This window comes from Pseudophryne corroboree, chromosome 7, assembly GCF_028390025.1.
Source record: "Pseudophryne corroboree isolate aPseCor3 chromosome 7, aPseCor3.hap2, whole genome shotgun sequence".
Taxonomy (NCBI): Eukaryota; Metazoa; Chordata; class Amphibia; order Anura; family Myobatrachidae; genus Pseudophryne; species Pseudophryne corroboree.
In genome coordinates, this window is record NC_086450.1 from 369,514,967 (window position 1) to 369,530,526 (window position 15,560).

Sequence of the window (15,560 nt, forward strand, 5' to 3'; positions counted from 1 at the left end):
GCCCCCATACCTGTAGGCGTTGCTTTCTTCAGCCAACCCTTACAAAAACCACAATGTTCAAGATAGGCTGACGGTGGCGGTTTACCGAGTACCCCACTCACTCGCCCACGCCGACTAATACGACCTACACACTGCCCTAGTGCTGGCATACTCGACCCAGGGCCCCTAACTATTGGTTGTTGGACAATTCCTGAGTGACCAGCGAACTTCCCTTTAAAAAAATAAAAAATTACACAAATCACGTCAGAATGTACAAATAGTGTTTATGACCCGTTTCATACACAAACGGTACTGGTCAGATTTAACTAATGCACACAATTACGTGCGGTACAATCGTTCAGCACATAAGCAACTAATCTTATGTGCAGAGCGACCAGTGGAATCGAAAATTTCGGCTGCGAATTCCTTCAGCATGAGCTTTAATGGCCTATATGGGTTCTGCACCAACCCCCTGGGTTGTGCTCTTTTCTCTATTTATAGCGGACTTCCTTGTCTGCTGTACCTGGACCTCCTGGTCTGTTCCGGACCTCCTGGTCTGTACTACAGTATGACCTCCTGGTCTGCTATACTCTAATGCTCAGATTTATGTTTAACAAGGGATGCCTCCCTAGCCACCATGTACGTCACTTACATGCATGTACCTCACGAGAACTCGACTTCTTGTGGTTCAACCTCAAAAAATTGTATAATTGCAAACACTCACTCACCACATGTACACTTTTGTTTCTATTTCTATTTCTGCGCAGAAATTTTCTTTCCTTTAGACCAGATGTGTTGTAAATTTGGAGAAGGATCTGTTAGTCTAAATTTCGGACACTAAAATAGACTTGCGCTATTTATCGCGTTGCCACCTTTTCGCCTGTTACAATAACACTAGTGTGTGATTTGAGTTACGTGGGCGTATCCGGACGCTCCGTTACGTAATATACGCTGCGTGCGTCGGCCTTTGAGTTGCGTACGCGAGTCTCACCCTTTGTTAGAGACACGTGTACACAAAGCAAATATCCACCGCAACACAATTTACACGTTTATCAATGTAGATGATCCTCGATCATCTACCGAACACCACACCAATCTCTCCTTGTATCTTTAGGTAGAGCTGCGTGCGTGCTTTGCACTTTATCCCTTAATGTATTACTTTTACACTTTAACTATGAAATAGTGACAAATCTCTCTTAGCACGTTTATCAATTATAAAATGGCAAACAGGAGAGTGATATATGAAAATACACGAATAAAAGAAATGCAGATATGCATGTGTGCGTACGCAAGACAGAAATAAACAGTTTTAAAGGACACTAGCGTGTTGTTCTTACCTCCGGTTCCGGATTCCCTCAGCACCCTTTACTAAGCAAAGCAGACGCTTATCCAGACAGCACTACGAGGAATATGATCTCCCGCCCTTTGCTGATGGATAATGTCTGCTGAAATTACCTAGTGCAGATATGTGAAGGACGGACGAGCCGCCAATTGACAAAGCTAAATATTTGTCTTACTTAAAACCCTTTAAGAGGTCTAAGAACACTGTACGCTATTGACGTATGGAATACCGTAAGGGTACGCACGTTGCGTAACGATCGCTTAGCCGTAGTCGAGACGCTCAAGCGTCACGTTCGCTCACGGCCAAGAGATCACAGACAGGCACGCTATTGGCTGCCGACTAACGTAATGTTTCGCTATAGCGTAGCGAACGCTCGGGACCACGAGGAGATCACCAGCGGCGCTAACGCTCACAATGTTAAACCTTTATATGTTAACCATGAACAATGTATTATACAGGAAAACCTTTGTGAAATGATAGAGTGTAGATGCAACACAGTGTAACCTTATTAACTCAAAAGCTGTTCGAGCGTCACCGACGCTCTGAGAATACTTAACACTATAAGAAATACACAAATACTGGGCTTAGGGTCTAACGCCTTATATGAATGTTATACTTGCAAAAGAATAATACAATACAAGTCATACACTACAATATAACATAGACTAACTAACCAGATAACTACACAGGAAATACAATACAATACAATTACGTTTAAGGGAAAATGAGAGAGAAAGAGGAGGAGAGAGAGAGAGATATGGCTCACAATAACAATAAAGACAATATGATTGCGGAGAAAAACTTACGCACAAGGGGAACGATCGCATGCGCCTCGATATCCAGCTCCCGATTATCAGCAATGAGAACCGTTGAAGAGAGAGTGAGCTGGATATGATCGGCTTGTCTATTTATGCCCCACACACAATACAATTCAATGGTCCCTACAATCTCATTGTTCATTGGACACAGGAATTCGTCTTCGCATTATAACAAAAGGTCATAGGTTGATTCATACAGGTGGGCTGAGACCATTTCCAACTGCTCAGGTGGGTGGGAAACTAGGTTTCCTGCCGCATGGATAAGTAAGTGCAAATAATAGTAAAAGTACATAAACTTCTTATGTCCATAACTATTCGCACGAGCGATTAATCAGCTTCAAATCAACACCTGAATATTGCTAATTAAATACTCTTCCGATGGATACTAAACACCACTGTATGACCCATGTCTGACCCTTCGTATCAAACAAAGAGGGATCTCTTTGTCCATGAACATGCTATATTAACTAAACTTTCAGAATCTATCAAGGGGACCATGATCTACAAAATACATTATATAGTTAAAATATGTAACGAATGAGTCGCCCGCTAGACGCACATAAACTTTACCGTAAATGCGCACACCGCGCGCCTGCGGGTGCCCGCACCGGCGAGTATGCGCACGCACGGCAGGGCTCATGAACGTGCAACAGGCACTCGCATGAGGTGCAAATATGGCAGTGTGTAGCGTGATATTTTTCTGACTTTGACAGGGCCAAATTGTGATGGCTAGATGACAGGGTCAGGGCATCTCCAAAATAACAGGTCTTATGGGGTTTTCCCAGTATGCAGTGGTTATTACCAACCAAAGTGGTCCAGAGTAGGACAACTGGAGAACCGTCGACAGGATCATGGATGCCCAAAGCTTATTGATGTGTGTGGGGAGAGAAGGCTAGGCCATCTGGTCTGATCCCATAGTATAATATAGCACAAATGACAGAAAAAAATATTTGTGGCTATTATAGAAAAGTTTCAGAACCCACAGTACATCACAGTTTGTGGCATATGGGGCTGTGTAGCCATAGACTGATTAGAGGGCTCATGCTGACCTCTGTCCACCACCAAAAGCACTTAGAGTGTTAATGTCAGAATTGGACCATGGAGGAATGAAAGAAGGTGGCCTAGTCTGATGAATCACATTTGCTTTTACATTATGTTGATGGCTGGTGGTGTGTGCATCATTTTCCTGGGGAAGAGATGGCACCAGGATGCAGTCAGGCCCAGCGCTACCCGCTCAGCAAAGGGATGCAGTGCAGGTAGGCGCCAGGAAGGAGAGGCGCTTTCCCTACACTGTATCCCCGCTGCTGCGCCTGACCTCTCTGCGCTGTTGCCGAGCGTTAGTGGAGCTGGCAGTGTATGCCCCGCTGCTACCATCCGCTAGCTGCAGCACTGCGGGGCTGTGAGTAATCTCTGTAGATCAATTATGATGTCTGCCGGAGTCTGGATTAATCGAGCACAGAGCTGATCGTGAACCTGCCTGACCCCAGAGCCACGCTGACGCTGGTGTATATCTCTCTGCTAGCCTGCAAGATGACCTGCTCCAATATCACAGCAGCAGCGATCCCAGCAGTCTCCTCTCCCTCGACCTTAAGACATGTACTGTATGATAATGTATAGAACTCTTTATATGGGTGCTCTGTTCAGATCTATCTATCTTAGAGCTGTGGGGACTACAAGCATCACTTACATTATCATATGTACCTACTGCCGAACTACAAGTCCCAGCATCACACACTGTGTAAGAACATGTACTGTCTGTCATACAGTCATGGGACTACAAGTCCCAGAATCACATACTATATCATAATATTTACCTACTACTGCCTTTCTGTCTTACTGCTGAGGAACTACAAGTCCCAGCATCACACTGACATCCGGCAGGTGCAAGGGAAGAAGTTGTGACTAGTAAGGGGATAGGTCAGGATTAATTGTTAAACAACAAACTCTCAAACAAAAGTCTACATGCACGCATGGAGCGGAGAGGCAGCGGTATGGGACAGGGGACGGCGCAGGGGGCAGGGCTGTGAAGCGGCTGTTTGTCCTGTTGCTAGGTACTGTAACAGTGTCAGGAAACTGCCCACACTGCCCGCTGCTGTCACTGCTCACAGGATCTATTTGCTAAACCTGGCCCTGTCTCCCCTTTTTCCTGTCCCTGTCACTCCTGTCCTGCCCCATTACTGCCTCCCCTCTCTCCTGTCCCTGTCACATCTGTCCTGTCCCTGCCACCTCTGTTCCGGCCCTGTTAACCCTCCCTCCTATGCCATCGATTTTGTCCTGGTATCTCTGCCCTGGTTATGCCCCTGTCTTGTCCCTATCATCTCTATCCTGATACTGTCACCCCTGTCTCCTCTGTCCTGTACTGTCTCTGTCCCCTCTGCCCTGTCACCTGTGTTTTGGCGCTGTCACTGTCACCTCTATCTTGTCCCTGTCATGTCTCTCTTGGTTCTCTGTCATTTCTGTTCTTCCCCACTGTACTGTCTCACCTCTGTGCTGTCCATGACACCCTTCTCTCCTGTCCCCTCTGTCATGTCCCTGTCCTCTCTCTGTCCTGGCCCTGTCACCCGTCTCTCATGCTCCCTCTGTTCTGTCCTGGCCCAGACACCCCTGTCCTGTGCCTATCCCCTCTGTCTAATGCTGGCCATACATTAGTACAACTCACATTAGATGCAAGTCGTACTAATGATACCCCCTGCCACCCGCCAGATGCTATTGCATCGTACAATCTATCGTACCTCCGCAATTGCCGGGTGCCGGGGTCGGCTGATCATACATGTGCAGCACATTTGATCAGCTGATGCAAAGTGAGAGCTGCAGGGACGTGCATCACATCGTATTTGCACCCATTAACATGTATAAGGTGCATGCAATGGGTCGAATGATAGGTCGATATAGTGTATTTGTACACGATATCAACCTAGTGTATGGCTAGCATTAGTCCTGGCCCCACCGGACTGTCTCTTCCATCTCAGTACTGGCCCTATTACCACTGTCCTGGCACTGTCCCTCCTGGTCTTGTCACCTTTGTTCTAGCCCCGAATTATATTTAATTTTCCATTTTTTTTTCGAGGGGGGCACAAAATTCGAACTTGCCTTCGGGAGACAGGGATGAACTTACGCCACTGCACAGAGGACATGCTGCTCCAGATCCTGCCAGCCAGACTGATAAGTAAGTGAAGGGAGAGTGAGTGTGTGTGTGGGTGTATTTATGTATGTGTGCGGTGGGGTCAAAATGTGAATAAACTGAACTTCTGTGGGCGTTATTTGTAAGCTGCGCTACTACTGGGGGTGTTATGTGGAAGCAGCGCTACTACTGGGGCATTATGTGTAAGCTGCGCTACTACTGGGGGTGTTATGTGGAAGCAGCGCTACTACTGGAGCATTATGTGTAAGCTGCGCTACTACTGGGGGTGTTATGTGGAAGCAGCGCTACTACTGGGGCATTATGTGTAAGCTGCGCTACTACTGGGGGTGTTATGTGGAAGCAGCGCTACTACTGGAGCATTATGTGTAAGCTGCGCTACTACTGGGGGTGTTATGTGGAAGCAGCGCTACTACTGGGGCATTATGTGTAAGCTGCGCTACTACTGGGGGTGTTATGTGGAAGCAGCGCTACTACTGGGGCATTATGTGTAAGCTGCGCTACTACTGGGGGTGTTATGTGGAAGCAGCGCTACTACTGGGGCATTATGTGTAAGCTGCGCTACTACTGGGGGCGTTACATGTAAGCTGCGCTACTAATGGGGGCGTTATGTGTAAGCGGCGCTACTACTGGGGTCATTATGTGTATGCGGCGCTACTACTGGGGTCGTTATGTGTAAATGGCGCTACTATTGGGGCATTATGTGTAAGCTGTGATACAACTGGGGCGTTATGTGTAAACAGCGCCTCTACTGGGGGTGTTTTAAATGGGGGTACTATTGTGTGGCCACGTCCCTTCCTTGTGAGACCACATCATTTTATTGACCAGCGCTGTCCCTTTGTAAAATATGGGAGGGCGCAAATTTATAGTTTGCAGGGGGGCGCCGAACACCCTAGCACCGGCCCTGGATGCAGTACTGTATATAAAGAAGGCAAGCCAGCAGAAGCAGTGTGATGCTATGGGGAATGTTCTGCTGGGAAACCTTGGGTTCTGGCATTCATGTGGATGTTACTTTGACATGTACCACCCACCTAGCAAACATTGTTGTAGACCAAGTACACCTTTTTATGGCAACAGTATTCCCTGTGGCAGTTGCAGGATAATGTGCCCTGCCACACTTTTAAAATTATCCAGGAATAGTTTGAGGTACATGACAAAGAGTTGAAGGTGTTGAATTGGCCTCCAAATTCCCCGTCTCTTAATCCGATTGAGCATCTGTGGGATGTGCTGGAAAAACAAGTCTGCGCCATGGTTTCCCCACCTCACAACTTAAAGGACTTAAAGGATCTGCTGCTAATGGCATACCCTCCAACTTTACCTTTCTAATAGGTACAGTACCTTTTTATGGTCTGTACCGATTTTTGGCTCTCTAAACTTCCATTGAAAGTATAGGAAAAGGGGTGTGGCCACACACCCCTTTACCCGTGGCCATGCCCCCTTTTCTAATTTGTACCGATTTTTATGTGCAAAATGTTGGAGGGTTCGTAATGTCTTGGTGCCAGATACCACAGGACACCTTAAGAATCTTATGGAGTCCATGCCTCAATGGGTTAAAAGTGTTTTGGCTGCATGAGGGGAACATAAACAATATTAGGAAGGTGGTTCTAATATTATGGCTGATGAGTGTATAAATACAATGTAACCAGTAGGAGACAAAATTGAGTTTTCTAAGCACACATTCCCCCACCTCATCTAAAGACACCTTTCTCTTCTTGCTGGTAACTGCTCTATAGTTCAGTGCCATTATTAAACACTCAGATCCACTCTCAGTAGACTTGGTAGAAAAGCTAATTCCCTTTTGAATTTGCAGCAGCTTCGTTCCATCCCTTGCTGTTTACTGCATGTTGTAGCTGTAGCCCTAGTAAATTCATATAATATACTGTACAACTGCTATGAGGTCATGATTTGATCCACTGACAGGAGCGGTTCTGTGCAAAGTTCAAACCCCCCTCCCACACGCGCACACACACACACACACACACACACACACACACACACACACACACACACACACACACACACACTCCCCCACTCCGTCGTGTTTGCCTGTGTGTTATATAAAATTGTGTAATTAATGGGAAGGGTGCAATGTCAAATTTTTCTGACTATTTACCTATTAAACGTTCTGCCAATATTTATAGCATATATATATATATATATATATATATATTTATAGTCTTGCCTAGGTTTTCTATACAGTATCTGCATATGCTTTCTTATATACAATATGCAATAGGTATATGTTAAAATCCAGCATCTTTGGCACATATTACAGTATGTCAGTTTCAGGAAAATTTTAAATCCTGTGCATCAGAAAAGCTACAATTTATATACTGGGCAGTTTTTTTAATATAAATATTCCATAGTTGAATGGGAAAGACCCATATTCTATTGATAAAATACTAGCAGATTCCAGGACACATATTTGATGGGTTAATATTTTTGCTTGTTTAAAATGGTGTAAAAGTCTGACATTTGACCTTTTGATAAAGCATTCAACCAATTAATATAGTAAAACATATACATTATTAGCAGTCTAATCCTTTAAATGGAACCTTTTGGAAGACATGCGTAATTCCGATAAATCTAATAACTAGGATTTAGAAAAGCCATGACAGTGTGTCTATAAAACTGGGTGGGGTTAGTAGGGAAAGTAACGTTAAAACATCTACTGAGTAATATCACCTAACTGACAGTAAATAACCTGTGTTGATCTTGGATAAGGGTTAGGGTGCATGATTTGCAATTTACAAACGTTTCATGGTACAGTAAATGTGTCCACAAATCCCTACATACAGATGAGAGATGGGTCTTTATAGGGCTCATTAGCACTAAACTGCTATTTAAACAAGCTTAACGGATTTAAAAGTAAATATGGGGGTTTTGCTCATAAAAGTTAATATCTTACTGTTTGTTTTACCTTAACTTCACATATGTAATAGAGCCTCTGTATTTATTATAAGTGTAAGGATATCTGCACCCAAAACTAAAAATGTTGTTTTTGGTGATCCATAAATGACACAATAATCTGGTATATTTTCATGATTGTGGTCATGTGTGGCAGGTCACCTGATGTCTACTGGTATGTTCTCCTGCTGCCAGTGTAGAAAAAGTTGCATACGTCAGTTGTGAGAAGAACATTGATTGACCATGTTAGACAATGGAGGACCCGCTCCCCAGATCGAGCGCTGTATCTCAATATGCTAATAATTGGTTCTAATAACCATCATCACCAGTAGTATCTAAATTTCCACTTTAATCACTGTTATCAAAATGTCTAACCAGAAACCTAGGCTTTGCCTGGGTCTGCTCACTCTCTTCTGTTCACTCCAGTAAACCAGCTTTTAAAGATTAATTCTGAGTCGCATGTAAAAGCACATGCAGATTCATCTTTAGTGGTCACCTGTCTGCAACTTTATGCAAGTGGCCTACAAAATGCATCCCTTGTGTACATTCATGCGGCCAAATGTGCAAGGACTAAAAATATTTGCTAAGTTGCTTGCAAATCGACTGTAAGTATTGATGTCTACACTCATTCATAGCAACCAAGTGGGGCTTGTGCCGGGTTGTGGGGGATGTGACAACATCACGAAGGTCATTTCCCTCATTCACAATGTCCTTTCTTCTGATTCATCTGCAGTTCTGCTCTTTGCTGATGCAGAAAAGGCTTTCAATCATGTTGACTGGGATTTTATGGCTGATGTGCTGAGACATGTGGGACTGGATCCAATCTGTTTGCATCATAGTCATGGAGACGATGGAATACAAGGAAAGGCTTGAAAGACTAGGCATGTTTACATTGGAAAAGTGGAGACTAAGAGGGGATATGATCAACATCTACAAATATATAAGGGGACAATACACAGAGCTTGCGCGGGACCTGTTTTTGGTTAGATCAACACAGAGGACTCGTGGACACTCGCTCAGGTTAGAGGAGAGGAGATTCCGCACAATACGTCGTAAAGGCTTCTTCACGGTAAGGACAATACGTGTTTGGAATTCACTGCCCGAGGGAGTTGTAATGGCGGAATCTGTCAACACCTTTAAGAATGGGTTAGATAAATTCCTAATGGATAAGGATATCCAGGGGTATGGTGCATAGTCATGCATTATAGTTACTATAAATGGGGATAAAATGCAACGGCTGACAGCAGCATCAGTCAGAAATTTTAGTCAAATCATCATGCATAGGAGACCACAAATAGGTTGAACTCGATGGACAATTGTCTTTTTTCAACCTCAGATACTATGTTACTATTATATGGCTAGGTTAATGGATCTCTTTCTTCTCCCTTTGACATAACAAATGGTATCTACCAGGGTTGTCCTCTCTCTCCACTCACCTCTTTTCTCTGCATATAGGTTTTGGCATAGTCTATCCAGCTTAATACCAGTATTTCAGGTTTCTGTGTCAGGGTTAGGCTCTATAAATTGGCCTTATTCCAAGTTAAATTGTTTGGTAAGATCTCAAATTTCAAAATAAATTACACCAAATTTGTTACCCTCCATCTCACTACCCCCCTCCCCCCCCCCCCCCCCCCCACACACACACACACATAAGGTGGAGGGCCTTGCTTGGGCAATCCAGTTCCCTTGGCATCATACTCACCTGCAATATTTGGGAGTTTTACTTACAAAAGATCTATTTCAATTATTTCATGCTATCTTTACTCTGCTCCTAATCAAAATATTGAGAGAGCTTCAGACTTGGCGATCCTGAATGTTCACTTGGTCCAGTCAATTTGTGATCCTTAAGATGAGCTCCCTTCCAAAGATACTGTAACTCCTTCAGGATTTCTCTGTTCAGATCCAGCTCAGTGGTTCCTAGATGTTCAGACTTTGCTCAGAGAGTTTCACTGGGGCAGTCAACGATCCAGTTTGAAACTAGGGATTCTTTATAAAAGTAAACATGTAATAAATGTCCCACCCAAAATGGCCACCGCCTCAGAGCAAACACTTCTGAAGGATGCTAGAGGAGGAGATGGCCATTTTGGGAGGGACATTTAGATGCTAAATAGGACATGCACGGACAGTGACAGTACGGTGGTAATGGGACAGCGGTAGGCATCGTCATCATCATGAAACTCCTGACAATGAGCAGGTAGTCTAAGGGACATTATTATGTAAGGCAAATAATATTGTGTGGGGCATAACAGTCTTGGGCATAATATGGTGTCAGTGGCATTATTGTGTGTGGCATAATATGGTGCATGGGGCATTACTGTGTGAAGCATAATATAGTGTCAGCAGCATTACTTTGTGGGGCATAAGTTGGTGCAAGGGGCATAATTGTGGAGGCATACTGTTAATAATAAGGTGCAATGGGCATTACCGTGTGGGGCATAATATGTTGCAAGGGGCATTACTCTGTGTGGCATAAGATGGTGTAAGTCGCACTATTGTGACAGTTTTCTGCAGTCATGCCCTTTTTTTGGGAAGTGCACAATAGTTTCCTGACTCTGACCTTGGTGTAAAGCTAGGAGTTAAAAATAGGGCATTTTCCAGTTCACACATGCTTGTTCACCAAGCACGTGTATCGTGGAAATGCAGTACAAGCTACTCACTTACTGGTATAGATGCTCTGACATCGTTAGCGTTTCAGACACCTGCTGGAGATGAGCTGCAGCTGTCAGATCCCCATTCACATCTGGTGGGAATGCCCCACACTAAGACCTTTCTGGTTTCTGATATCAAACTCACTACAGAAATGCTCAGTGAGGCTGTTCTTCGGATCCCGTACTTTGGCTTTTCCATCTCTCCCATCTATAATATATCTCTCCTTAGGCATCTCAATAATGCAGACAAGGCGATGATCCCCAGATGCTGGTGGGACCAGTCTATACCAACCATTACAGAATGGTTTTCTAAGATAGATTTTTATAAGTAAGTAGACAATATAACCTCCTCAGCAGGAAACTCCTAAGAGCAGTTCCGAGACACCTGGTCTCACTGGCTTGTTTTTAAAGACTCAATTTCCTTCCAAGGTTCTTTTTCTGCTACTTCCCAGCTTTCTAACACCACATTGTGTAGCACATTGATGTATGCCTTTATTGTGAGCTACTGTACCCTGTGCCGTTAGCCCTATTATCAGTGCCATTTAATCCCTCCATTAATTTTTTTCTTATTTCCAATCATTCCCTTTACCCATGTCATGTTTGTCTTTCTCTACCTGTATATATTTGTTTGTTGTTTTACTGTAGTCTTTCTGGTTCATTTGCAGGATCAAAACTAAATGTTTATCCATGAGGTAGGCAGTTGACTTGTTCCTCTTGTGGTACCCCGGAAAATGGTGTGCAAGCCCTTTAATGCATGACTTACTGGTCCACAACAGCACAAGGGGAGAAATCTGCACAGCAGGAGTTAAAGCAAGAACTCTATTTCGATCACATGATCAGGAATGCTGGCCGCTGACTGGACGTAGGCAGCTTGGGGACCAGAGCCTTGTGGGAAGAGGAAGGAAGGCGGTTTGGTGAAGAGACGGGAGGTCCTGGGATGCATGCTACATTCGGAGCTGAACACAAGTGATAGTCGCGGGATTCTGGGTGGTGAGAGCAGCGATGCAGAGGTGCAAACAGCAGGCTGCCATCTGAAAGACAAGTGCTGGGTCAGTGGGTGATGAGATGCTGCAACTGTAGCCTGGACACTGCCAGGCCTAAGGAAAGGCATGGTCGACATAGCCATTTTATGACTATAAGGAAACATTAAGAACTGGTCCAGCAAGTGAAATCTCCTCTTTAGAGTGTCTGAGGGAGTACATGAGTGAATAAGTTACTAAAGCCCCGGGCAAGCTTGTTATCCAGTTAAGGAAACACGATCACCAGCTGTGCTGTTAAAGGGTACAGATGGCATAGTGCCACATCCCCTAAGTTAAACACCGCAATACCACATTCCACAAGCTGCAATGTGGTTATTAAGGCAACCCTTTCCCCTTTCACAGACTGTGAGAATATTTAAGACTGAGTTGTGTTACAATCACAATATATACATTCATTCTAAAAGACTGAGTTTGTGGCAAGTTAAAGTACAGCCCTGTAAACAGTACAGAGACAGAGTTTGTTTCATTGGAAAGACCCTCATTGTTAAGTGAGTTTAAACAGTTTAGAGACACTATCTTCCCTTCTCTAGCTACATCCTTTTTGCATGGAATTGTAAACATTTGTCTCCGTTAACATCCAGGAATTCCCCTTTTATTTGTGTGCCAATCCCCCATTGACATTTTGGCACTGCAAAAATACTATCTGAGCTCCAACGTTTAATGCCAGTGAAGATTGCCATACCTTGGCTTGGGAAAGATAGTGTTATGAGCCACGGCTGTGGCTCATTCCTGTTTTGCATTTTGGTTATGTATTTTATGGTATACTTCTGTTTATGTTCCCCGTGGGTGTCATGGGGTGCTCGGAGCTCACCCTTAAGGAGAGGATACTGTTATGAACCACAGGTAGTGGTTCATTCCTATTTTATGTTTTTAGTTCTCTTGCAGGCCAGGATTTCCCTTTGCTTTGGTTTAGAAGATTATTGTTTTCTGTCAGTGGTGAGTCTGTGTAATTGCAGCTTGTTTTCATGTGGTTGGCCTCACCTGTCTGCTAATTGCATCTTGTCAGTTTGGAGTCATGCAACAGGGCAGCTGCACGACATAATTAATTAGGCCTCTCTGTTATATGCTGGCTCAGTGCAATTCACAGATGCTGGTGATATTTCCTGGGTTCCAGAGTTCTTGAGTTCTGAGCTGATCCATGCCAGTGCCTGAGCTCCTGTCTAGCAGTGTCTGTCTAGCTGCTTCCGGTGTCGGTTCCTGTGTCGATTCCTGTGTCAGTTCCTGTGTCTGATTCCGTGTCCTGCCGTGAAGCATTCCTGTCGAGAAGTCCTGTGGCTTTGCCTATGCCTGGTCGAGTTTTTGGCTTCTTGGTGTCCACCGGTCTGTCGTTTGGGATTCTGCCTGTCCTCCAGTTCTGAGAGCCTGTGTCGGCAGCATTGGGGGTTCCTGTCCGTTTGCCAGTATTTGTACCGGTTCTGTGAGTAGCGGCTTTGCCGCGTCCGTCGGCCTAGGCCACTGTATTCCTTTGTTATATTTAGTTACTGGTGTTTTGCAGAGGGTTCTGCTTATGCTGTCACCGCCGGTACACAAAAGTATTGTGTCGGCGTGTGGACAGCATTTCCTTTGGTTGTTCTTTTCCTTTGGCGGCAAGCCGCACATACATTTAGTTTTAGGCTAGTCAGTAGCCCCTGGCTTTGGTTGTTTCAGTTAGAGGTCCCCTTGTTATTACCCTGTCTCAGTTCACGCTTTGTCTCCCTTTAAGACCTGCAGGGGCATCGGAGTTGGACAGACCTAATCCGCCCTTCAAACGCGGCTGCCATGGGCCCAAGAAACCATAGTCATGCAGGCGTGAACTGACCACACGGATAAAACAACGGAGGTAGGGTGCTAGGGGCTATTTCCACACCACACCTTGTTCCAGCGTCACGTTCTGGTGCTCAGGACTCACTACGCAACATCTCCCTTATTCTGAGCACCAGGAACCTAACAGATAGAATGTTAGTGTTTGCTATGATTGATTGTGTTTTTCATTACTCTCCTCATCTCCACATTATAAACTGTGATTTCAAAGACAACAATTGTGATTCTTATTAACGTGTTCATCTGCGATTCCAATGATATTCTGCCATTCTTTTGTGATTCCAATTAAATGTCTTTTGCATATTGAATGCTCGTTTGTGTTGTGAAATGTAGCCAATTGTCTGTTCTTTGTTCATCTTTTATGCCCAAATTCTTCTTTTTGTGATTATTCGAATTTAATGCCAAGTAATCAATCATCAGTTTCAATCCAGAGTTTATTGCAGCTCAATAAAGACATCCTGTTAGAATATCTGACTCACTCCTGTTTCGTATCAATCTATCCTACGTCTCTGAACACAGTACTACAGGACAAGTTACGAGGAGAAGCATTTCAAGGGAAAGGTCCATCACATAGCCACCCAACACTTGTGATACCTCTCTCAACCACTTAGACATACCCGCCAACCTCGGGGTGTTACACGTTTACCTCCCCTTGAGCAGGTTGTTATCGTTCTGTAGTATTTGTTTCTGCACTTTTACTTGTTCAATTTTTTTAATTGTAATTGTTGGACAATTAAAGATAACCTGAACCTGTTCCCTAGTGTTCCTCTCACAATTTGTTATCATCTATTTCAATATTATTATGACCTGCACTGATCAATTACTTGTACCTAGTATTAGAGTTATAGGCAATATTAAGATTTATATGAAATCAGTAAAGCCTTCAAGTTCAGATATTATTAGATTTCACAGGCTGAAGAATTTCTCAGAATGCTGTAAAGCAGGGGTGGGGACCCTTTTTTCTGCCAAGGGCCATTTGGATATATATAACATCATTCACCTGCCATACAAAGCGATCAACTTAAAAATGAGCCTGATATATTTGGTCAAACATTTAATTAACTCATCCCTAATGTGATGACTTCTCTTTGGTGAGGCATGTGATATCAGCTGGTATTGATGACGTTGATACTCGCAATTGGTTTTCAAGGTTTGCATCAATCAGTCTGGAGTGCAGTTGACTCTTTGCAATGGTAACTATGCAGACAGCACACACACACACACACACACACACACACACACACATACATACACACACACACACACACACACACACACCATACATACAAACAGTGGGGCTAATTCAGACCTGTTAAATTTAGCACATCTACAATCAGTCACATTGACATTCGGGGGGATGCCCAGCACAGGGCTAGCCCGCCACGCATGTCAGTCCCTGCCCCGTCTCACGAGTACAAAAGCATCGCACAGCAGCGATGCTTTTGTACTTCAGGAGTAGCTCCCAGCCAGCGCAGCTCCTGCGTGCTGACAGGGAGCTACTCATCGCTGCCTGGGTCGCAGCAGCTGCGTGTGACATCACGCAGCCGCCGCCCGCCTCGGCAACAGTCCGGGCACGCCTGCATTGCCCGGACCGCGCCCCCTAAACGGCCAAACACCGCCGGCCCGCCCCTTCCCGCCCAGCGACCGCCACTGCCTGTCAATCAGGCAGAGGTGATCGCAGGGCTACGACAGCCGTCGGCCGTCTGGCATGCGCCGGCGCACTGGGGCGCTGGCGCATGCACAGTTCAGACCCGATCGCAGCTGTGCGATAATGCACAGCACCAATCAGATCTGAATCAGCCCCAGTATGCATACATATACACACTGCATGCATACATACATACATAAATACATACACACACAGCATACATACACACTGCAGACATG

At 44.7% G+C, this 15,560-nt stretch overlaps 1 long non-coding RNA gene across 1 annotated transcript; it reads left to right on the top strand.

The window, feature by feature from the left end:
• The first annotated feature begins 3,613 nt into the window (after positions 1-3,613).
• On the top strand, positions 3,614-14,396 carry LOC134945312 (uncharacterized). The gene is made up of 4 exons (XR_010182092.1): positions 3,614-3,877; positions 5,207-5,305; positions 8,919-9,254; positions 11,499-14,396. It is a non-coding gene; the product is annotated as an uncharacterized LOC134945312 (long non-coding RNA).
• The last annotated feature ends 1,164 nt before the right edge of the window (positions 14,397-15,560 follow it).